The sequence below is a fragment of the Arvicanthis niloticus genome, chromosome 3, assembly GCF_011762505.2.
Source record: "Arvicanthis niloticus isolate mArvNil1 chromosome 3, mArvNil1.pat.X, whole genome shotgun sequence".
In the NCBI taxonomy this organism is placed as follows: Eukaryota; Metazoa; Chordata; class Mammalia; order Rodentia; family Muridae; genus Arvicanthis; species Arvicanthis niloticus.
The window spans coordinates 16811205-16836573 of NC_047660.1; the positions used below are offsets into that span (position 1 = coordinate 16811205).

At 37.8% G+C, this 25369-nt stretch overlaps 2 pseudogenes; both read left to right on the forward strand.

Annotated features, from left to right (window-relative positions):
- Positions 1–218: 218 nt before the first annotated feature.
- On the forward strand, positions 219–449 carry LOC117705156 (protein transport protein Sec61 subunit gamma pseudogene; annotated as a pseudogene).
- A 22794-nt stretch (positions 450–23243) lies between these two features.
- LOC117705157 (calponin-2 pseudogene) lies at positions 23244–24074 on the forward strand (annotated as a pseudogene).
- The last annotated feature ends 1295 nt before the right edge of the window (positions 24075–25369 follow it).

A 25369-nucleotide genomic window follows, 5' to 3' on the forward strand; every position in this document is an offset into this window, starting at 1 on the left:
AGTAGTGACAATTAATCATTTGGCAAATATGTGTTTATACAGATGGGCCAATGCATTTAAGGTACAAAACTCATGTATTTGTGTGCGTCCGTGTGTGTGTGTGTGTGTGTGTGTGTGTGTGTGTGTCTGTGTGTATGTGTTATGATTCAAAAGGCTAAATGAAAATATTACAGCCTATGCTACATATTCCTACCCTCTCAAATTGCCACCCCATTGACATGGATCAGGTAATGCAGTTTGTTGAGCCAAGTCAGCAGTTTGCAAAGAATTCAATTCAGCTGGTTAAAAGGTGCAACAAACTTGATAGAAAAGAATTCCAGAAGATGGCCATGGCCACAGCGACAGGATTTGCTAGCATGGGGTTCACTGGCTTCTCTGTGAAACTGATCCCTATGCCTACTGAGAACATTACTGTGGGGCTGGGTCCTTTCTCATCATGTGATGAATGAACCAATGAGGATGTGACAAGTTCATGAAGTAAAGCATTGCTTGTACATAAATTATGTAATTTTATAGGAGACAAATCATCTCAGAGCTTTGTGTTCATTGATGTCCTAAAACAAATACACCATAAATACTCCTTGGTGACTGTTTCAGAGAAGTAAACTATTATAAATACTTGAGGTAAATTGTTCACAGATTTGGCGGTATTTGCAAATATATAGGTATAATGTTCTTTATAAGTTTTTCTGCTTCTATGACTTTTCTAAAGAATCCTTTGGAAATCCAAGTCTTCTACAACCACCTTGAATCGTGAACATCACAGAAACGAGCTCCTAGCAGCAGATGCTGGTACCTTCACAGCTGTTCTCTCTCTTACAGCACCTTGGAATATGGTGTTGGGCAACACACCCATCTGGGAAATAGCTCTTACTTCCTGTGATATTAACACTGATTCTAAAGACAAGAACAGATGTTCAACCAGAAAAAAAAATTATTCAGGCATAGGTGTATGTTTCCTCTGGTGCTTCCATTTACTCTGACCTTCACAACAGACAGATGTAGCTTGCTCCCAACAGAAACACTGGCTCCAAGCTTTTAAGAGTATAAGCTCACAAGTCAAGAACCTTGTGCAAGGATTGCTTCACTAAAAGACACAATCCATTAAGCAGCCCAGCCCATAAACTTTTCCTTGCTCAGTTTTGTGTATGATGGCCATCCCTGCTCAGTAAAAAATTAAGTCTTACTCATTTGTAGCACAAAATCTACTGTAATGACAGAGATAACGGTGAGAGGTTTCTCATCTTCTCCCATTTATTATCCATCTTATTTCATGATAGCTTGACAGTAAAGACATGCTATTAACAAATACTTGGGACCATCCAACACAGGGGACAACAAGAACACCAGAACTGTACAACTAAATGGTATCATCTAATGACTACTTCTCCATGTTTAAGTAAGTAATTACAGGATGTGAGCTTCGGTATCATTCTTTGAAAGTTCTTTGTGGGGTAGCACCTATGATATTATTGAAAGAGTTTGCTGAATTCAGTACCGGCTCATGTTCCCCAACAGAAGTGTTGTTTTCATCTTTAATATCTTATAATTACTTGAAATAAGACACTTCAGCTTAGCTTTGATTACAAAACTGTAAATGTCCACAGAACTAAAGAATTCACTGTTGCTGCTAAATATATATTTAAACAGCAAGTAACAAGTAACATTTAATGATTAATTATCTCAAGAGTTGTCCTTACTCATAAAGCACTAGACAGAAAATACCCCCTCTCCTCTCCTTTCGTCTCCCCTCCCCTCCCTCCTTCTACCCCCCCCCCAGACACACACACCCCACATCTGGTAGAAACAATTTATTATCATATCATATAGTTTAGAATTTTGTTTGGGAGGGGGGCACATAAACTAAAGAAAGCCTTTTAGTGTCATTTAGTTGTTGTTAGGTCCCAATAGGATAATTAATTAATATCAATTAATAATTATATTCCTCAGAAAGCAATGAAATATTGGACAATATTTAATAGGCTGTAGCTATATATTCCTTCAAAAAAGTGTAAGGAATTCTACATAAAGCATTATATTGAAACTATAAATACTATCAAAGATAAAAGGCAAGAGGCACAATTTAAACAAACAATCTTTCTGCCTGAATTAGAATAATACAAGCTTAAATTTTTTGTAAGAGTATGTTGGGCAGTGGTGGTTCACACATGTAATCCCAGTGCTCCAAAGGCAGAAGCAGGTGGAACACTGTGAGTTCAAGACCAACCTGGCCTCCAGAGTGAGTTCCAAGACAGTGAAAGCCTAACTAGAAAAATCAATGCACACACACACACACACACACACTTGTGTGTATTAAGAGTATATACATCATATATATACAATATGCATATACATATCAGTGGGCTGGAAAATGGCTCAGTGTGTACAATGCTTGCTGTATACAAGTAAAGACCTGAGTTCAGGTATACATGCACATGCACACACATGTGAGTTCAGGTATACATGCACATGCACACACATGTGAGTTCAGGTATACATGCACATGCACACACATGTGAGTTCAGGTATACATGCACATGCACACACATGTGAGTTCAGTATACATGCACATGCACACACATGTGAGTTCAGGTATACATGCACATGCACACACATGTGAGTTCAGTATACATGCACATGCACACACATGTAAAGCAGACCCAGAATCATTTACAGGATCACCTCATTTTCAGCTGGAAAACTTAAGTGAATTGTGACTACCAGTTAAAGATTTAGATATCAAAATAATTTTTGTAGATAACTAATGTCAGAATTGCACATAGGCAAAAATTAACCCCAAGTTCCACAAATAAAAGTGAGTGTTTTGATTGAATAAGATAAATATAAAACTGAGTTCATGAATTCGATAATCAAAGTAGTCCACAAGTAGGTTATAAACAAAACAAAAGAAACAAGACGTGACTCTAAAATCTCCATTCTAGAGAAAACACTGTGGAAGCGTGGGGAGCGAGATGGAGCCTGACGCGGACAGGAAGAATCAAGTTGTTTTAACTACTCATAGCACATACGCACAAACTGGATCTCTTTATTGTTAGTTAACTTTTAGTTGGCAAAGAGGAACCATACATTCTTAACATTTACAACATTTTTCAAAATTAGCATATGCATTACTTCACTTATTTCCAGTGTTAAGAACACTAGCAACTATTCTCTAGTAGTTTTAAAGAAGAGTGTAATATTGTCATTAGTTACATTCACTGTGTTTTAAATACACCTTTTGAATTTATTTCTCCTAACAGAAACTTTGTGTCATTTACAAAGCACCTGCCTAAGCTGAACCTTGACCCCAAAATTATCTGTTCTTAGTCCTCACTTATTATTTGCCTGTACAGGTCTATAAAGTATTTGTTACAGAATGTATTATAAATGTCTTCTTTTTTAAGAAGATAAAACATAATGAAAACTTTAAATATGCAAAAGTAACATAACTACAAATATGAGCAAAATTTTCTTTAAGAGAAACATTTTTGAGTGGAGTTTAAAGTAAATGCTCAATATACCAAGTCTGACAAATATAGACACATGTGCTCATAATAAAATTTCCAGAAAAAATTTCAAATTAAATTGAGAAAATTACTATATTCATGAAACAAACAGTGCATAAAATTTAAAACTGCTATAAGTATAAACATCCATTAAATATTAATAAACTTTGGTATCCTTAGGTTATCACTACAAAAAAATTAAAGTGTTGTCACAATTGAATCAAAAATTATATACAGTCTTCACAGAAGAATACATTTAGACAAAGGTTAAATTAACAATATATGAGGTGCAGAGACATTTCCCTATAGAGTAGTCAAAAAGCTGTAGTCAAATAGTATGAATAAAATTAAAAGTAGCTTTGATATGAATGGACATTCATGTGTAAGTTCTTCAGTAAGAAGACAACAAAAAGAATGGAGGAAAGAAAATAAAGTAATAATTCAAATAAAATGTTATAACACAAAATTACATTTAACTAGAGTCTCAATTTAATTGAATTTATTACCAGAATACAGTTGATTAGAAATTAAAAGCAAGGGATCATTTTAAACATGAATAAACACAATTAAAAATTATAAGAAATTTATAAAAGTACCTTTAAAATTAATATTTTTTGCTTTTTTAATTTTTTTAGTTTTTTTCAGATTAAAATATAATCATAGTATTTTCTCATGCCCTTTCCTCCCTCCAAGCCTTCCAATATATTCTTCTTTGCTGTCTTTCAAATTCATAGTCTCTTTTTCTTGTGTGTGTGTGTGTGTGTGTGTGTGTGTGTGTGTGTGTGTGTGTGTTCCTAATAAATAGTGTAATCTGCCCAGTCCTTAAAATACCTGTGTGATTTCAGGGCTTCCTCTTTGCACAAGTTTGATTCTTTGCAGCATATTTTTAATGTACAGGCCAGAATCAAGTAAGAAGTGCTAAAATTAATCTGTGTGATCCCAAATGCATAGTTAAAAAGAAAAACAAACTGGATTTGTAAAAACTAGATATTTAATTCAAAGATAAAAGAATGAAAGATCAAAAGCAAACTAAAATTTCTCTACATGGGGAAGGAAGCAACAATGATGACAGCAGGAACGAAGCCAGTAGAAACAGCAATAATTAGAGTGGTAACAGTAAATAAAGCAACAGCTGCTTCTTTGAACACTCCTGTCTAAGAGGCTATAGCTCTGAGAAGAAAAAATATATATACACAGTTCTGGAAATTAAAAGGTTATATAATGACAGGTGTGATCCATATCTAATAAACCCAGTGAGAATACTGTATTCATGTTTCACTGATGAAATGAGCAAAACATGAAATAACCAAGTTGTCTCAAGCAGAGCAGAAAATCCAGGTCATGGGAGAGACCATGTCGTCTGGCTAGACACTCCCATTGTTTAAAGTATAAATCTAAAATTTCTGTGCACAAATTATAACCATCGTGTGCTCCCTACTTGGATTTCTAACCTCATTTTCTCTCAACCCAATTCATGTGCTTTATATCTCTGTCACTGCAATCTTTTCATAACCCCGCAATATGAGTGAGTATGGACTTCCATCTGCAGTGCTGTAAAGTTTCAAATTTACAAGCAGTAAAGAATATCTAGTATGAATGTGCCATCACAGGATGCTATGGTGAATGTGCCAAATAAGATTCCAGGTCATGGAACGGAGATTATGGACAAAGTAGAAATTATTTAGAAATTAAAGGCAATCTTCTTAAATTAAGATATAACTATAAATTAAAATGCAAACTGTGATGTTAAGCAGACAAAACTGGGTAAAGGAATATGTTTCTCTTTATGTATCCATGAGTGATATATAACTATCCGTGACAGGGCAAGACTGTATATATGGCCAAGATAAACTCATACAGAGCCAGTTTAGAATGGAACAGTAGTTTTTGAAATGCTGCCTAACAAGGTTAAGAAAAAATAATGATAGTAAGAGTGTTCAAATTGACAAGTGAATAAAATCTAGCTCAAATCAAAGTAAGGTGAATTTCATAAGAGTAAGAATTATCATATGAAATGATCCATGTCTCAGAATGATTATGTATATATTACTGTATTTAGAAGTGATAAAAACAATGAATGACATCATAAAATCTGGTCATTGCAAGTAGACTTGAGGTAAGTCTCGGGTGAAGAAGACTGGAAAGGAGGCATAGAGTCATCGCCATCAGGCAAGATGAAACTTGTTGCCCAACCATCCAGGGAGGATGTGAGGACTCAGCATCCTCCAATGACCCAGGACAGTATAACTGCACAGAGTCAGGCAACATCACCCAAACTTTCATGACTGAAGAGTGGTGGTTTTGTAAAACCCCATGAAATAATAGTAATCACTTTCTACTTTTCCCTTTCATTTTTGAGGTTAAACACCCAAGAAATGTTATCTTGATGAATCTCAATCATGAGAGTACAAACACAGGAGCAAATTAGCTGTTGCAGAGAGAATGGCCATCTTCTCCATCCTACAAAACATACATCAGAATAAACGAGACCCATTCCTAGAGACCACTTGCTCTGTGCTCTAAATTCTGTCTTTGCACAGTGTGTGAGTGAGTGAGTGTGTGTGTGTGTGTGTGTGTGTGTGTGTTTGTGTATGATTGTAATCAATTATGGCAAAATTGATTATAGAAGTTAAATTTGTATAAAATGCATTTTCTTGCAGTTGACTTGTGTTCATAAATTTAAGATTTAAAAGAAATAAACTACAAAATATTTCTCTTTTAATGAGTTACTTGGGTGTAAAGCTATATATAATTCCTCAAAGTGTAAAGAGCTATTTTAATCATTTTTGTACTAAATTTCACAATTTTTTTTAAAAAAATATTTTGCGTTTCAGGCCAAGGCCCTGGGACTAGATTTAAATTGTTACTACATGACATGTTGAATATCTTAAGTAGAATAAATTATAACAAATTGTGTCACTGTTGGAACATCCATTTGGATATGAAAATGAAAATCCCAATTGTGTAATTCAGATCTTTAGCCACAGGTGCAGAGAAAAAAAGAGGGTTTCTTATCTTTCACTTTTTTCTTTGCAAAAATACCAATATTTTACAGCAGAAAATGACTAGCAAGAGGAATAAAATCATAGTTGGCACCAGCAATGGCTGCTGAGATGGCTAAATTGAAACTCCACAACACTTGGAACTACCTTGGCTGAAAATACCGTAATGAAAGAATCACAGCTGTGCGAGACATTAAGGTCACTGAGGCCAGACCTCAGCCCACTTTAGGAATGCACTGCCCCATGCCCTTGACAGATGGCTCTCTGAGCCCCAACTAAAGTTCAAAAATAGTGTTCTGCACATTTAGACACATCAGGAACAAATTGGATTTCACTTCGATGTGTATCAAAATTTCTATCATTACCACATTATCAATTCCTCTTAATTCTGTCACATATGAAAACCAGTAGATATACTTTTTACAGAATAAAACTTCATAAATATACATATATATACATATATATACACACATACACATATCTATGTACACACATACACACAGAAAATCAAGACTCTTCTTTGAACTAAACATTCCAAATTTGTACGCTATTCATGTTTGGCAGACATCCCAGACCCTTCACAATCCCCATGTTTTTGTTACATAAGCTTACCCTTTCCGAACTTATTGAAGTGCAACATCCATACATAAAATTGCATCCAGAAGTGATTTGACTAGTAAGAATGTGATGAAACTATTAATTTCTAAATATTAAACTTCAGGCCAATATTAATCACACTAAATATAGAGATCTATTATGGTTTTAATCATTGCTGGTTCATATAACTTATAAAAAGTTAAAAAAAAAAGTCTTCTGCACAGAAATGACTCCAAATATATTTTATCTCATGCATTCCATAGATAACTACAATAGAAGACTGGATTGTACAGTTAGAATAGCTTGTTAGAAAAGTTGGATAAGAGAGTCTTATCAGTAGACATATGGAGGGCCCTGGCCAAAGCCTAGAGCTCCTTTCTGATAGAGGCAGAAGAGGCCAGACTACACTCGGATAAATGGTTATAGGACTAGGGCTGTATCTAGAGGGCTGTGGGAAAGGGCGGATGATGTCAGAGGGACTCACTGGTCTAGACCATGTAAGATGATCATGTGTCAAGTCTGAGTACCAAGTTGGATGGTTGAGGCAGCATCGCCCTTTTCCTTAATTTTATGTCCCCATATAAATGTCTCTATGATTCATTCTTTCTTTCTATTGCTACTTTTTGAATGACCATACAATCTGCTGCAGTTGGTATTTCTATAAAAACCATAGAGTAGACTCTCTTCATCTCAGCTTATTATTCCTTAATGATTTTCTTGGAGCTTAATATTGGGGTTAGTACATGAATAATTTTAAATACACTTTCAGTTCTTTATTTATATGGGAGTATTTCTCAACTTTCCTAATGCTAAGATCTCTTAATACAGATCCTCATGTTATAGTGACCCAAACCCATAAAATTATTTTTGCTGATACATCATAACTATAATACTACTACTGTTACAAATCATAATATGAATGTCTGATATGCAGGATGCTCTTAGGTGACCCATGTGAACCCCAATGGGGTTACAATGCACAGGCTGAGAACCACTGCTACATGCAGACAAGTGGAGCCAGTGGAGTATGGAAAAACAGAACAACTAAAATTCAAGCATTTTGCATAAAAGTGTGTGTTCTGACAAATTTCATAAACCTATTTTATGAGTCCTTTCACTGCTACCTACCATGTACCTGTATCTGGCAGCTTTACTGCTGAATAATTCACCACTCACAAGAAAAGACGTATACTTGTTTATCCCTTTGTTTAATGATTAAATGTCAACTTGTGTATGCTTTACGAATGACATGCAGTGGATGCAAAGCTGATTTTCACAATGTTGCTATTCAAAAATCTAATAATCTCCACATGTCTAGGATACTTCCCACCCTTAACTAAAAGGAGTTTTTCCCTCTCTAAACTGCTCTTCCTTATTGCCTTGTAGACAGGGACTGCACTGTACAAATATCATTTCTCCCAAACCTCTCTTCTGAAAATAACGAACTCTGAATCTATGACCTTTGTGATCCCTTTAGTAAGTTCATAGGTAGGCTGGTCACCAATTTGTTTCTGAAAAGATGTACAAATCTATGTTTGCCTAAAGTCATTTCCTTCAGGCTTGGACAGTCTCTCAAGGACCTAGGCATAAGTAGAGGAACTTGGCAGGATATAATGCACGTCTTAACTAAAAACAAAGACAAATGTCTGCAGATTCCTTCTTGATTAATCACAAGCAAAAAGTCAGCCAAAGTTAACTCCAGATGTACTCCCCACATGTCCCCGTTTTTTATCTGTACAAGCCAAAATTGTCTCAGCTATTGGCACAAAAAGACTGTGCCTGCCTTAGGAGTGACCTCAAGAAGTGTAGACTTCACCCATCATTGGTAAATGAACTCTAGTATTCATGTCTTAGGTTGATCCACCTCTGAGAGAATCTTTCCCATCTTTTTTATCTGTAAGAGGAACTTTATCAGTAACAGAGCAGAAAGTTGTGCCTGTCTTTCGTTGCCATTTGAAAATACAGCTATTCTGATTGAATCAAAATAACTGGTCATATTAAAGAAAAGGAGTGGGTCATTATAAAACTCCTCCATGTGATTGATTTGTTGAAGGCAGGTTTCACAGCCTCCATGTTCTCTGTCCTGCAAAGTTGAGAAGCCTGAGGCAAGGCAGCTTGTCCAGTCTGAGATATAAGCATTCCCATCTTAGTGGGAATTTGTACTATAGTCTTAGAGAAACACATCCAGCATTGGGACTATTTCTAGAAAAACAAATAGGTAGGCCTTAAGCCATAGCAGTGTAATTCACCGATTTGAAATACTTTTTACTTTCAGACTAAGGGAATCTTAACAGCTGAGTATCATTAGCAGTCACAAGTACTTCTGGCCTTGACCTTACAGAAGGATGAAGCAAAAGTGGGTCAGGAATATATGCACAATACAGCTTCCCCATCACCATCATCAGGGCACTCAGCAAGCTCACGTTCAGCATCATTCTTTGTCCCAGCATCAGCATGTCTCACCAATTGCTCTGGAAGCCATGGCATTCCTTCAGCATCTTGTGGAAAAACATAAACATTCCCTCTTCCCCATATTCCCCAGAATATTCCCCAGCAAATCCTTCCACTTCACCTGGGCAAAAATATGTCTAGTGTAGGTTGCCATAGACACTCAGCAGCAGAAAGTCCCTTGACAGCATCCAAGGCCAAAAGCTCACAATACCCAAGATACTACTCACAGACCACAAGAATCTCATGAAGGAGGAAAACCAAAGTGTGGTTGCTTTGGTCCTTCTCAGAAGGAGTAACAAAATACTCATGGGAACAAATATGGAGACAAAGTGTGGGACAGAAACTAAAGGAGGGTTCGTCTGGAGACTGTTCAACCTTGGTATCCATCCCTTGTGCTGTGCAATCACCAAAGATAGACGCTGATGTGGATGCCAGGAAGCTGAGCCTGATCTAGCTGTCTCCTTAGAGGTCTGCCAGACCCTGACATAATACAGAGGTGGATGCTCACAGCTAACCATTGATCTGATCATTGGGTTCCCAATGGAGGAGTTAGAGAGAAGACTGAAGGAGCTGAAAGGGTTTGCAGCCTGATGGGGAAAGCAATAATACTAACCAAGCAGAGCTCCCACGATCTAAACCACCAGCCTGGGAGCACATAGGAAGAGAGACCCATGGCTCCAGCTGTATATGTAGGGGAGGATGTTGGGCATAGGTAGGAGAGGAGGTCCTTGGTCCCATGAAGGCTGGATGCCCCAGTGTGGGGGAATTTGAGGGCAGGGAGGTGGGAATGGGTGGCTGGGTGGGTGGGGGCACACCCTCATAGAAGCAAGAAGAGGGGAGATGAGATAGGAGGTGTCTGGGGGATGGGGAAAGAGAATAATATCTAAAATCCAAATAAAATATTCAATAAAATATATATAAAAAATTTTTGAAATAAAATTTTGTAGTAAAGTATACAACCCCCCCTTTTCATGTTTTGTAACTAAATTTTTAGAGCTCCATGAGCTCATTCCATGATTCCCTGTTCTTGAGGACATGCAAAATTATGTACATTATACAGATTATAACTTACATATAATTCATGTTTTAATATATAACTAATATTTAATATATATAATTTCATTTAATATAAATAATATTTAATATATTATTTATATTTATTGCATATGTTAACATATATAAATCATATTCAATGTATATAATGTATATTTAACTTGTACAATTTATTTATATTTAATGTATAATTTATATTTAATGTGGATAATTTACATATACATATGCATATGTGAATATGTATGTAGTTATTAAGGTCAGGTCTTCTGATGACATGGAAATAAAATACACATTTTATATACATGTTTCAACATATATAAATTATAACTTGGGTGATATATGTTAGTTTATATTATTTATACTTGGGAAACATCTGCTAGATTGGATCAGAACAGGCAGGTATAATTATACAGAGTCCATTTGATCTATAACAGGCAGGTCCAAGTCTTAAGACTCTTCATACAAAAGGATGTACATTAGTATTTGCCACTGAAATGAAATCCATATTTTAGAAATTAAAACATGTCTTAGTCAGGGTTTGTATTCCTGCACAAAACATCATGACCAAGAAGCAAGTTGGGGAGGAAAGGGTTTATTCAGCTTACACTTCCACATTGCTGTTCATTACCAAAGACAGTGAGGACTGGAACTCAAGCAGGTCAGGAAGCAGGATCTGATGCCATGAGGGATGTTACTTACTGGCTTGCTTCCCCTGGCTTGTTCAGCTTGCTTTCTTATAGAACCGAGGACCACACGCCCAGTGATGGCACCACCTACAATGGACCTTCCCACCCTTGATCACTAATTGAGAAAATGCCTTACAGGTGGATCTCAATTTGGAGGCAATTTCTCAAGGGAGACTCCTTTCTCTGTGATAACTCCAGCTTGTGTCAAGTTGACACACAAAACCAGCCACCAGTACAGCAGGTGTCTATTAGACAAGAGGAGTAGACTCGTGCCTCTGAGACCTAGTAAAAGCTATAGGTTTGGATTAAAAGGCACAGAACATTTTTTCCTCAATCCAGAAGGCTAGATATACAAATTGAAGAGAGATGTTTTTAGCATGATGAGAAGCATAAGTTTTTATTCAGAAGTTGAATAAAGAGAAATTAAAATCTTACGCTTGTGACTGAATTGTAAACTCTCAATATTCCATTAATTTATCAGAACTACATTGCTCAATGTTAAAATTCTAAACTTTGAAATAACAATAGCATGTGGGGGGATATGAAACATTCCCCATTTTTATACCTTAAATCATCTCTTATATCTCTATAACTTGCACTTATATACTTTAAAACATCTTCTTAGATCCTCCAACATTTATTTTTTGCATTTACCTTCTTTAAAAATCTTTCATCTGAAGTATATTTTTATTTCAAAATCATTAGCATCCAAGTTCCTTTACATCCTCTAACCTTTATCACTTGCATTTATCAATCTCAAACATTTTCCATAAAAATTTTTTCGTAGATTCTAACTTGCTGGATTGGATCATAGCTCACCCATACCAGAGCTGTAGAAAACAGCATTGCTGTCTCTGCTATCACCCAAAAAGGGAGGGGCAGAAGCAATCTCTGGCTGGTAGCCACTCTGAGATGCTACATCCTCTCTGTGACAGCTCCTCCAGCTGAACATCATTCCCCTCTCACCTCTCCAGGGATTGGTGGACATCCCAGTGGACCCAGGAATGGGCTGCACTGGACACCACTGGATACACCTCCACCATGGAGGTGCACAGTGACTGGCTCTGGGAACAGCTTAGTTTCATTTTCCTTTTCTGAAACTCACTTCTCTCTCTAAAAGTATCTACAGGCACTTTACCTAGCTTGTGCACATGATAATACTTTTAAAGTCTTTCTCCAACTTTCTGCCAGGTTGCTAAATTTACTGTACCTTTCTCAGGAAATCAACGACAAGCTTCCTCTACAAAATGTAAAAGTCTAACTTAGATTTACTAATTGCTGTTGCCCTACTTTAAGCATTTGTACCAAACGTATATGGCCATTTCCATTTCCCTGAATTTTTTTATTTTTATTTTTATTTTTATTTTCTTTTACTCTCTTTCTCATTTTTTTTCTTTTTATTAGCTCTAAGTTTTCCTATGTGTTTTACTCCCAAAAGTTACTCAGTAACTGCCAACATTTTCACTTTTCCAGAGTACTCCACTTCCAGTGATGTCCTTCATTGGGTTCCCTGTAGCTTGGCCCCACTTTGAGTGCCACCTCCCAGAAAACTATGACTAGGAGACTGAAGATGATTATAGGAATGGCAAAAAGAAGATGGAAGAGACAGATCTGGGAGGGCTTCTGGTCAGTACCATAACAGCAACAGATACACTTTCTCAGAATCTTTTCAAGTCAAGCAACAGAAAGCATGATCAATTCCAGGAAGTTAAACAATGATCATAAATGCTTATGTGGCGAGTTTATGGTATGCAGTATCTATGTTTAAGGCCATTTCCTTCAGGCTTGGACAATCTCTCAAGGATGTATGCATAAATGAAGGAACTTAATCACAAGAAAGATGTCAGCCAAAGTGAACTCTAGATATGCAACCCACAAGGCATCAAATAACCACAATGCAATTTTTAAAAGACTTTTTGGAATTAATTTCTATCATTCTCTCTGAGTTTGTCATTCATGCTCATTAAAAGGGAACCTACAAAAACTAGCAAAAGCATAGTTTTCTTTGTTTCCTTATTAGTTCCCTTTGGTTGCTATGATAAAACATCAGAACTGAAAAAGCCTTATATGAGAAAGAGGTTGTCTTATGGTTCTAGAGCGAGAGTCTAGAATGACATGGAAGGTATGGTAGCAGGTGTCAAGAACAATAAGATGGACACATGGTATCTCTACCCATGCAAATGAAGCAAAAAGTGTAAACTTGGAATGAAACATGGCTATGAACTCACAAGCCCAATCCCAGTAGCATCAATAACAAGATTCCAATTTCTAAAGGTTCCACAACCTTCCCAAACAGTGCCAACAACTGGATAGCAAGCATTCAAATACATAAGCCTATGAAATACATTTGTGATTCTAACCATTGCTATTTCCTCCATTGTCTCAGAATGATATATATAGAAAATACATATACATTTATGTTTATCTTTCAAGGAAGCAATTATTTTCTCCTCTTTTACATACCTTACTGTAAAATATGAATTTGTCCTCACAATATTAATGTTGCTTGATAATATTACCAGGGTAGATGAAAGAAATGTCTCTAGTCTTCAGTAGCCACCTATAATTCAGTGGGTAAGTTGCTTAGAATTCATTGTTTAAAGGAAGCTGTGAAATGCTCAAGGTTGAGGCTAGGCCACTTTATCTCATCAAAAACTAGCATCATTTCTGTTCCAGTGCTCAACCATCTTCTGTATTTCTGTCAGCTAAAATGTCAAGAGTAGCTAATAAGTCCCTGTAAACATGCCATAATGGTCACATGCTTGTATTTATTTTTATTAGTTTTATTTTTCTAATTTCTGGTGAATTTTTTCTCTGAAAATAAAAAGTTTAAGAGAGGAGAAAATATTAGAAATAATCATATATTCAGATGGAAAATACACTTATTTCTCTTCGGTTTTTATCTGTATGCTTGTTAAATTTATGTAGTACAATGCAGGATTTTATCATCTGAATAACCATTGTTCTCTAGTATAGTAATTACTTTTTCACCAGTAGACTGGATTTTCCTTTGAAAGGAATTTCTCTACAATACTTATGTCATCTCTTGAAGTAACTCCTGCCACATGACTTTTAGCCCAATTGATTTGACTATGACCTCCCAACTTGATAAAACCACAGCCCCTGATCTATGGATGTGATCACATTCCTTGTAATTGTCACCTGAATCTAAACCTTAAATAACTGTCCTAAGCAAGGCAGAAATTCTTCATATATCAAAAATACCCATTGATCTCTCTGCTATATTGAAATCTGGAGGTATTATTACAAAACTCAAAGAATCTAAAATATAATACAATCAATTTGTGTTTCTATACTGTATGTCTCAGTGAATCAAATAAATCTATATAGCAAATCTTTGCTTTGAATAAGGGAAGAAAAAGAAATAACAATTGGTATTGTATTTGTCTTATTGCTGTTTATAAAGAAAAAAAAGAGATCATTTAGTCCCCACTGATATGTCAATTTTCAAAAAGGAAAGAAAAATTCTATAAATTCTATGATATTGTAATAGTTAAATATAAACTCATAATTACTTTGTTAATTTTAAAGAGCCCTTTGCACTTAAACAGGAATCATGGTGCTGTCTAATTATAATTCACTTTAATTCCAAAAATAAAAAAAATAAAAAAGCATTATTTCTCAAGACCAAAGACTATTAGGGGTTGGTCTCATGCTGTATACACAAATTCTAAATTCTGAACACCAAGATCTTGCCCACAGAAGAGTAGATTCTCACGTATACCAGCCTTTCTTGTATAAACCTTGCTCACCAATTTAAAGCTATCGGCTAAATAAAAGTGGCTATAGCCAAGTACTGAGGAGAACAGAGATAGGCAGGGCTTCAGTTACCAGGCTAGAAGTCACAGGTAGAAACCATGGGAAGAAGGAAGGAAACAGGAGAAAAAGGGGAAAAGAAAACAGAGGGCACATGAGGTCTCCATTAGACTTGATGGACCTTCTGGTGGCCAAGTGAAATGCCCCGCCCCGAGACAGATTTATTGAGCAGAAATAACCCGGGCAAAACTCAAACAGCAAGGCCGTGGGAGCTCAGCTGGGAATCAGTCAGCCTAGCATAAAGAAAAAATAGATTAGGGATAATTCTCCCAGTAACTGTGCTAAACTGATTAAATAAATCTAGTGGAACTCAGTCTCATTTATTTCTGAGCTAGCTGGGAGTAGAGATAAATATTTTCCCTTAAAATGCATTTGCAAAAAACATTAATATTGTAATTAGAAGTCATTAGTACTGTATGAAGAAAACAAGTAGTTCCAAGATATCAAAAGTATCTGAAACTGAGTTTGATTACTGGTTTGTGTTAGTCAGACAAAGGAACTCACTCACACAGAGAGTGGAAGAGCAGAGAAGACTGAGAACAAAAGCTACACAAGAGCAATTTTCAGCAATGCACTAATTCATAGCTAAGTATATATGAGGGTCAGGTGTGCTATCCTTTAAAAATGTAAAAGTACTCCAGTGAATTCTATTAAATGTATTCGTGAAACTTTCACTCCAAATGTAATTATATTTTGATACTGTGTCTGTTGATACAAAAAGACCATAAACTGAAATCTCCCTCCCCTGATAAAAAAAAAAAAAAAAAAAAAAAGGAAAACTAAAATCAAAAACATCTGTTTGGCCCCAAAGAAGAAAACAATTCCCCTATGAGACATTTATAACCAAGAGGAAATCAGGCCCCCCAAAAGAAGTGAAATGAAAGCAGACAATGCGATTGTTAAACTTAAATAAAACTCTGTGAACAAATGGACATTTATGCATGCTCTCTACAATTGCCACAAAGTTCCAATATACGTGTTTATATTAAACATCACTTAGATATGGGGGCTTGAGGTATATGTTATGTATGACATGAACATTTTGGGGATAATAGGTAAACTGAATGGTAAAAATGATGTGTATTTAAAGTAGAGATCATACTTCTTTAGCAATTACGCTGAAATAAAAGCATGCAAAGCAATTATAATCAGAGAGGGTACTAAGTCTGGATCTACCTCAATCCAGAACAACCTAGTACTTAACATATGCCCCCACCTCAATTGTTTGTAATTCACGTTATTACAAAAAATGGTAGCAAATACCAAAGGTCTCTCTAACCTGAAGTGATTCAAATGGATTTCAAGATTTGAAAATGACTTAAATGTCTTGAAATATATAAACTCAGTACAATTAATTAGAAGATGTATTTTAACTACTCTGCTCTGATATAAAATCTCAATATGCAATGTTCACTTCTAAGTCAAAAGTGATTTCAACTGACTTTACTATGGACTCCGTTTAACTGTACTGGAAACAGTTTAGAGCACTATTTCCTTGTTGCTTCCCTCCGACCTGTCTGCAGTTATCACGTGGTGTTCCAGCCTCAATTCCTGCGCTGCACCTTTCTCTTAACTTTCCTATAACTTAAAATGTTTCTGAATGTTAGGCTCCCTTGTCAACCAAAAGGCAAGTTTGTCACACTGTGACAAGCTTGAAGCATGAGGCATCTATAACATATGAGATGAAAAGTTTTAAGGTTATTTTTCTCTAACAGAAGTCCTTTTTTAGTTTGTTTTTTTTTTTTTAAAAAATAAATAAATAAATAAATAAACTCCTAGGCCAGCAAGACGTATCAGTGGATAAAGATACTTTCACTGTAAGTGTGCTCACTGCACAGTAACCCTGGGACTCACATAAAATGAGAACACACTCCATAAAGTTATTGTGACCACCTCACAGGCACTGTGGCTTGTTTAGTGTGTTTGTCTCTCTCCCTCTCTCTCTCCCTCTCTCTCTCTCCCTCTCTCTCTCCCTCTCTCTCCCTCTCTCCCTTTCTCCCTGTCTCTCCTTCCCTCCTTCCCTCCCTCCCTCTCTCTCCCCCCCTCTTGCATGCACGCACACACACAGAGTAATTTTTAAATTAAATTTTAAATTAAATTTTAAAATGTTAGAATGTTTTAAAATGATAGAACTCTAATTTGTTGAGATAATCATTTAATTACTTGTTAGTGTTATTAAGCAAAAAGCCATTGCTTGAAATTCCATCAGGATACTCACAAAAATACCAAAAAAAAAAAAAATCCCACCTATAAAAATGGGGAGAAATGGAATTAACAGTAGAATATGTGTTTTAAAATTTCTATGGTATTACCAATGGCCATAGAAGATTTTGTGTGAACAATTACAACACAAAATAATTATATGGTCAATATTCAGTATACTCTATTTAAAGGGAGACAGAACAAATGTGACTATATCTGAATATAACAATAATTTAAAAAAAAAAAAAGCCCTGAACTCCAGATGTTATGGCTCCAAACCAGAAGAGGCCACATTCCAAGTAAGAAAATTCCCTGGTGGCCAGAACTGTTGAATGCATGTCCTGAGACCAACAGACACTAAAGCTGACATAATACTGGCACTGCTGAGAGAGACAAAACCAATTTCCAAACACAAAACTTCAGACTTCTCTGCTTGTTTTACCTGAATTTAAAATCATTCATCATAGAATTTCATAAGTTTGTTAAGAAAAACAATTAATACTTTTATACAAATAACTGAAATAAAATTGGTTTTCTTTCATGGTTTTAATAATTTCATAATCATGAAGAAAAAATAAGGGAAAGGATTTTTAGGGGCATCTATAGGTGATACATTCACAGAATCTTTATCTAGATGAAGAGTTCAAAACAAACTTCACTACATATTTATGAAACACTCAGAGAAGCAGTAAATTTCCTAGATAGCTCTTCCCACCTATTCTCTGTCACAATGGGTGAGGAATGTTTCTGTGAGGGCATTTTAAAATATTTTTATTAATTCTTTTGAGAATTTCACACAATGTATTTTGATTGTATTCACCTTCCTCCCCCAACTCCTCCCAGATCCACTCCCACATCCCAGCCTACCTAATTTCTTATTCACTCTTTTTAACCCATGAACTCCAGTTTGAGTTAGTCAACCACTCTAGGTACGGGACCCTTCCCCGAAGTGCAATTATCCTCCCGGGATAGGGAGGAGAGCATTACACCATTAAAGAAAACTGACTCTCCCACTCAGGCAGCCATCAAATGCCAACATCTCCACAATGAGAGGTGGAGCTTCATGCCCACCTCCCTTTTCCTTCTGGGATTCTGGATGGCCTGAGATTGCACCGATCATATGGATCACATGTGTGCTATCTTAACTGCTGAAAATTTATGTGTGCAACTCCTGAGTTGTGTCCTACAAACAGTCTCCTTGAAGTCATCTGCCACCTCTGATTCTCACAATCTTTATGCTCCTGTTCCACAAAGATGCCTGAGCCACAGTGAGAGGAGTATGATACAGATCCCCCATTTTGGAATGAGTCCTCCACAATCTCTTATTTTCTGCATATTAACCAGACAGATATGAGACTCCATGTTAATTGTCACCTATAACAAGAACGAGAATTGTAAGATGTACTGATCTTTGGGATCATTAGTAAGTTATTAGGAAGCATATAAGCAATATATTCATTTATAAGAATAATAGTTGAAGGGTCTCCCCTAGGTTTTATGACATACCTAACCACAGGTTCTAGGCCCTATTAATGGTACCAGGTATAAGTTCCATCTCATGGAGAGGGCCTAAAATCCAATTTACAAAGTGGTTGGTTATTCTCACAAAATTAATGGCACACCTGTACTACATGCCCTAAAATAATATTTCAGAGTGTGCTGCCTTAAAATATCAATTCAAAAATGTTTCCACTGAGATTTTTGTTGAAAATACAGTACATTAACTTAAAATTCATTTCCATTCATTTATATATGTTGTGTGTGTGTGTGTGTGTGTGTGTGTGTGTGTGTGTGTGTATACACATACACATGTCACCTCAGAACAGCATAAAATAAGTATTATAATATTTAGGTGATTTTGTTTTGACTTGATTTTGGTTTGGAGCCATCTTGCTATATATTTCAGGCTGATCTAGAACCTATTTTATAGCTAACAATAGCCTCAAAGTTATGATTTTCCTGCTTTAGTTTCCAAGGTGCTGGGATTATAGGTAAGTACCACCATTATTCTAGTTAAACACCAAACATCTCATTTGACACTTATTCTTCTACAACTTAATAAACATCATAGTGTGTGTGTGTGTGTGTGTGTGTGTGTGTGTGTGTGTGTGTGTTTTCACATGATGAGCCTGGGTACATATATATGTGCATGAGAGCATATGTAAAAGTATGCTAATTCATCTTGTTAGCTAGCTTGCTCTGAGGGACAACTTTTCTGTCTCGCAAGAGACAGAATTATAGGAAGGACACCGTACCTACTAGAATTATCACACATTTTGGGGAATGGGACTCTGAATCTCACACTAGCACAAATGTACTTTGTATGCTACATCAATTCCCTGGCCTTCTTATGTACTTTTTATCTTGAAAAGAGTTTCTAAGGCCATCCACTCTTCTGATTGTTTCATTACATATTAGCTCAAATATTGAAAATGTGTTCTTGGGTGTAACCACACAACACTGGAACTGAACTGACTATAATAAAATTCCAATTTATGTTCCATCCCTAAGGAATCATAAGTAGAAATTTTTAGAGACTTCAACATTTAACTACATCAGTTATTTGAACTTTATAAACCGAAAAACCACGTGACAACTGAAAACTAAATCTCTCCACCCAGAAATTGCTTTATCTAAACTCTTTCTGAGAATTAGACTTTCAAGAAGACAACTATGATTTGAAATTTTTCTAGGAAAAAAAAAAAGAGAGATGTGGTAAGTGAATTCAAAGTCAGTAGCAAACGGAGCTCTTAGGTAAGCTGGGACAGTGACCTTAGTTATAGAATCCTGTGAACAAATCTGAATCAGATTTTAAAAGACTACTTTTTATTACTGGTTTGAAACTTTCAGACATGTATATGATGACATATTTTGATCTTAATCAGTCTCCATTCCCACCCTTATCCCCCACCCACTCCTGAGAATCCATTCATTTCCCCCCAAATTCTACCTTGTATGCCTTTATGTGTGTATGTGTGCGCCATGCTAATTAAATAAAGGTTGTTTGCATGAGTCAGGTAGGGTTACGTACTGCAGCATGAGTATCTAACCACAGCTACATTACTGCAGGGAACGAAATGTCTCTTCTCTCACCTCCAGCAAACACTAACTGCCAGTAATGACTGCGTGCTGGAGCGCCCTGAGTCCCACCTCATCCATGATATTTGTATATAACAGTGTTTATAAACTGCATGTATTTGAGTTCTGTGACTGTTTAACTACAGCAGCTTAATAATTCAGAATCTAATTATACTGCATAAAATGCATATACAACTTTACTTTTTATTTTTACTTTAATTTCAGAAATAAAGATTTCTAAGTTAGCCAGTAACTCACTATGTAGCCCATGATGTCCTTGAACTAGTAGTAACTCCCCTGCCTCAATCTCCCAAGCAATGAGATTACATGCAGGAGCTATCATGCCTCATTTCTCATTTTTGTTAGACAGAACTACTATTGTTTTTCCATCTGTAGCAAATGTAATTTTGATACTCAGAAAACTCAACATGTTAAAGGGTGATAATATTTCACTAAGCAAAATTTATTGTTCTATAAATCTGTAAAATATATAAAAAGAATTTTTACTGTATCTGGCATGTCATATAGTCACATTCCTTCATTAAATTAGGATTACCTTCATTAAATTAAGCTCAGAGTTGACATTTTAAAAAAACATGAAGAAATTTTATCAATATAGCTATGTATTTGTATATTGTTTACTTTTCCACTAGGGATTGAACCTAGGTTCTCTTTTATACTAGGTAAGTGCAAAAAAAAAACTTTTTTTAATTTTGAGATGAAGTCTTTTAGGTTGCCCAAACTTGCCTTGAACATCCTCTACAGCTCAGACAAACCTCTGGACTTGCAAACCTCTGGGTCTGCAAGGTAAATGAAAGGAATATCTCAACTCCACAAGATTTGATTTATGAGAATAAATTCCATGGTACCCTGAGAACATGTGCTAATTTTTTTTGATAATTGATACCATAAATCATGTCCTTTTAACCAATAGACCATGTTTGGCATTTATTAGTCTTATTGACTTGTCTTATTTCAGAATACCACCAAGTGTCTGCAGTAGGCAATCGATTCTATTTTCATATCTGTGTAATGTATACCACTTATTGACACTTAAAAGTTAACTCTGTGATGAAACATCATGATGAAAACAACTTCAAAGGAAAAGAGTTTATCTGGTTTACATAGCCTGAATTGAGAGAAACCAGCTCATGAACTAAAGGTAGGCAAGAACTTGAAAGCAAAAGCTGACACAGAAAACATGGAAGATTGATGTTTACTGGCTTTCTCCTTATACCTTTCTCTGTATGCTTTCTTACAGAACCCAGAATCACTAGCTCACCAACAGAGGACTGGGTCCTCCTTTATCAATCTCTAATTTTAAAAAGGCCTTACAAGCACGCCTGCCTACAGCGCAATCTTATGGGGGCATTTTCTCAATTAGGGTTCCCTCCTAACCACTGTAGTCATTAGAAGACTAAATGAATAGTCTAGAAGATTTGATGACTCTAGCTTGTGTGTAGCTGACATAAAATTAGCCAGCACAAAGACAGAACAAAGCTTTTCTAGACTTGTTATTACATTAAAACATACACACTTTCATTGATTTACAGAGCAAATAGCATGCTTTTTGCCAAACAGAACATCTAGTTGCTCTCTCAAAAACCCACCATTTCTGGGGATTGGAGTGATGGCTCAACCAGTAAGAGCTTTTTCTCTTCTTGCCCAGGCCCATGACCAGTACCCACTGTGTAGTTCACAACTGTATGGAATTTCAGTTCATTGAAATTCATATGAAACCTTTTCTGACCTCTCAGGTACCTGAATGCATGTGGTGCATATGCATACTCTCAGGCACACACACACACACACACACACACACACACACACACACACACACATAAAATAAAATTAATTTAAAAAAATATTCCCAACAGACAATCTAATGAATTCCTTCACTCGAGAGACTGGGAAAGAACTGGTAAGTTCCAGGCCGAGCTGTAATGAGATCCTGCCTCAGGAAGCGAGAAAGAGAGAGAGAGAGAGAGAGAGAGAGAACACAAAAGAAAAAGAAAGGAGAAAAGCCAGCGTCTCTCACTACTTGCTTGTGTTTGTTAACAGCTGTGCTGATATCAAGGTCCTCCCTTACCTGGCAGTCATTCACCCCTGAGTTCTATCATATCACTAAGTTAGTTCTTCTTTTAGGGATCAGAACACTAGATATATTTTTCATACATGTGAGTGATGTATAAAACCATATATGGCTCATCCTTTTTTATAAAGACAACCCAAGGAGGCATCTTTGCCACTCTCATGTGCAGAAAATGGAGTGTGTCCTTTAATGGGGTGGAATGATTCCTGTAGTCTGCCAAGGGAACTGTGAAGTGTACTTTTTCAACATGAAACTATCATTCCTAACTCTGAAAGAACATTAAAAAAAAAAACCAAACCCACAGGGTGGGGTATTACAGATGTTTTCTACTGAAGAGGGTCTTTGTTGGAGGGGGCAGTTCATTGCAAAGGGGTCCTCTAGTCACACAGTAGAAAGAGTCTTAAGTTAATTGCCATCGTGTGTCCAGAAGAGACTTAATTACTAGAGGGCTCTAAACATATGGTTTGGTTATAGAGTAGAACTGAAGAGTTTATCTGAGAAGTTGGAACCCGGGCGGGTTGGGGGGGTGGGGGGAGTGGGGTAGGGGTTAGGGACTGGAGGTGAGAGAGACAGAATGGATGATGGTGAGACAAAGTAGCCATAGAGTTGATTCAATGGGGCAGTCACTGGTTCCATTGCCAAGAGTGTTGCACCAAACTGAACCACAGAGCATCAAAGGAAGGAACTGGAGAAAATAGAGAACCCATGTAAAGAATTGGATCTGGGCCTGTCCCGCCCCATGAGCTCCAGGAAGTTCAACAAGGGCCCATCCTACGGCCTCTCGGCTGAGGTCAAGAACCAGCTCCTGTCCAAATTATGACCCCCAGATGGAAGTTGAACTCGGAAGCTAGACAGAGGGACTCACAGGCTTCTCCATTGGCTCTGACTCCCAGAAGGGTCTGAAAAATGGGGTTATCCTATGCCCACTCATGAACAAGCTGCAGCCTGGCTCCCCCAAAACAACCGCTCTATACAGAACTGGCACCAGCTAGAAAACCTCTCCAACTTCAAGGCCATGGTCAGCTGTGGAATGAACCCCGTGGACCTGTTTGAAGCCAACGACCTGTCCGAGAGTGGGAATATGACACAGGTGCAGGTGTCTCTGCTTGCCCTGACGGGAAAGGCCAAGACCAAGGGGCTGTGGACATCAGGGTCAAATATTCGGAAAAACAGGAGAGGAACTTTGACGATGTCACCATGAAGGCTGGCCAGTGCATCATCGGGCTGCAGATGGGCACCAACAAATGTGCCAGCCTATGGTACCAGGAGACATCTCTATGACCCCAAGAACCACATCCTGCCTCCCATGGACCACTGCACCATCAGCCTCCAGATGGACACCAATAAGTGTGCTAGCCAGGTGGGCATGATGGCTCCAGGGATCCGGTGGCACATTTATGACACCAAGCTGGGCACAGACAAGTGTGACAACTCTTCCATGTCCCTGCAGATGGGCTGCACACAGGGTGCCAAGCAGAGTGGCCAGGTCTTCAGACCCGGGCGGCAGGTATACGACCCCAAATATTGCCCACAGGGCTCTGCATCAGTGACAACCAAAGCGAGGCCCTGATTACCTGGCCAACTGCCAGGAGGAAGCCGGCTACTGGGCGCCCAGAGGTGGCAGCTCCTCGCATTGCATCAGCATCCCTGTGCGGGGGTTTGGGGGGTTGGGGGGGAGGGCGGTGTCTCATTGTATTGTTTTGTGTTGTGAAACTGATCATCTCTTTGTGTCTCTCTCTGGCCTTGAACTCACTGCAATCCTCCAGCCTCAGCTTCCCAAGGGCTGGGATGACAGGTTTGTGCTATGCTCCCTCCTCACCCATCATGCCCCGCTTTCTTCCTAGGATTGACTCACCAGGCAGGGAACAAAGGTGTCCTTGGGATAGTATGGCTGTGCATTTCCCAGTGGGCTGTGGGAGGGGCTGGCCCCAAAGAGCTTCCGGTTTCTTCATCTCTTTCACGTCAGTTTGTGGTTTGTGAACCCGTGGAAATTGCGGGCAGTTTCAATGAAAGAAAATAAGGTTTTGTGTTTTGTTTGCCCCAAAGGTATTGGGGTGCACTGGGCTTTAAAATACTGCAGGCATTCTGATGGACTAAATTTGCTTTCCCAAGACCCTCCGACTTCACCCTCCTGTGCCCAGTGGAGAAACTGAGGCAAGCCAGACGTGACCCCTAAAACCTGCAGCCCTCCCCTGCTCCTCTGGTTTTTGAAGGTCCAAGTTCTCCCTGTGTACCTGCCCAGCCCTGATTAGCTGTGGCAGGCCTGCGGCCTTAGGAAGTGCTGCGCATGACCCACTGGGGCCCCTGAGCTGTGAACTTATGTGAAATTCCTTGTGTGGACAAAAAAAGAAGAAAAGAAACCACTATGTTTCTATGAGAAAAAAAAAAAAGGTTTAGATCTGCCCTAGAGTGAAAGGGATGAAGGTCATTTTTAGCAAGTTTCTCCACAGCATCTAAAAGGTCTTCTTGCTGATACGTCAGAAACAAGTGGAGCTGTTGTGAGGTGAGAGATATTGTGAAAACTAATGTTTTTAGCTTAGTTTGGTTATGGGGTGAAGTTCAGTAAGTAAAACATTTAAAAGGCTGGCTGAAAACAATGAGGAGGAAAGAAGTGACCTAGGGGAGAAGGCAGCGTTGAGGTGACCAGGGAGGAGCCAGCACAGGGGGTGGAGAGACCGGGGAGGAGCCAGCATGGGGGTGGAGAGACCGGGGAGGAGCCAGCACGGGGGTGGAGAGACCGGGGAGGAGCCAGCATGGGGGTGGAGAGACCGGGGAGGAGCCAGCACGGGGGTGGAGAGACTGGGGAGGAGCCAGCACGGGGGTGGAGAGACCGGGGAGGAGCCAGCATGGGGGTGGAGAGACCGG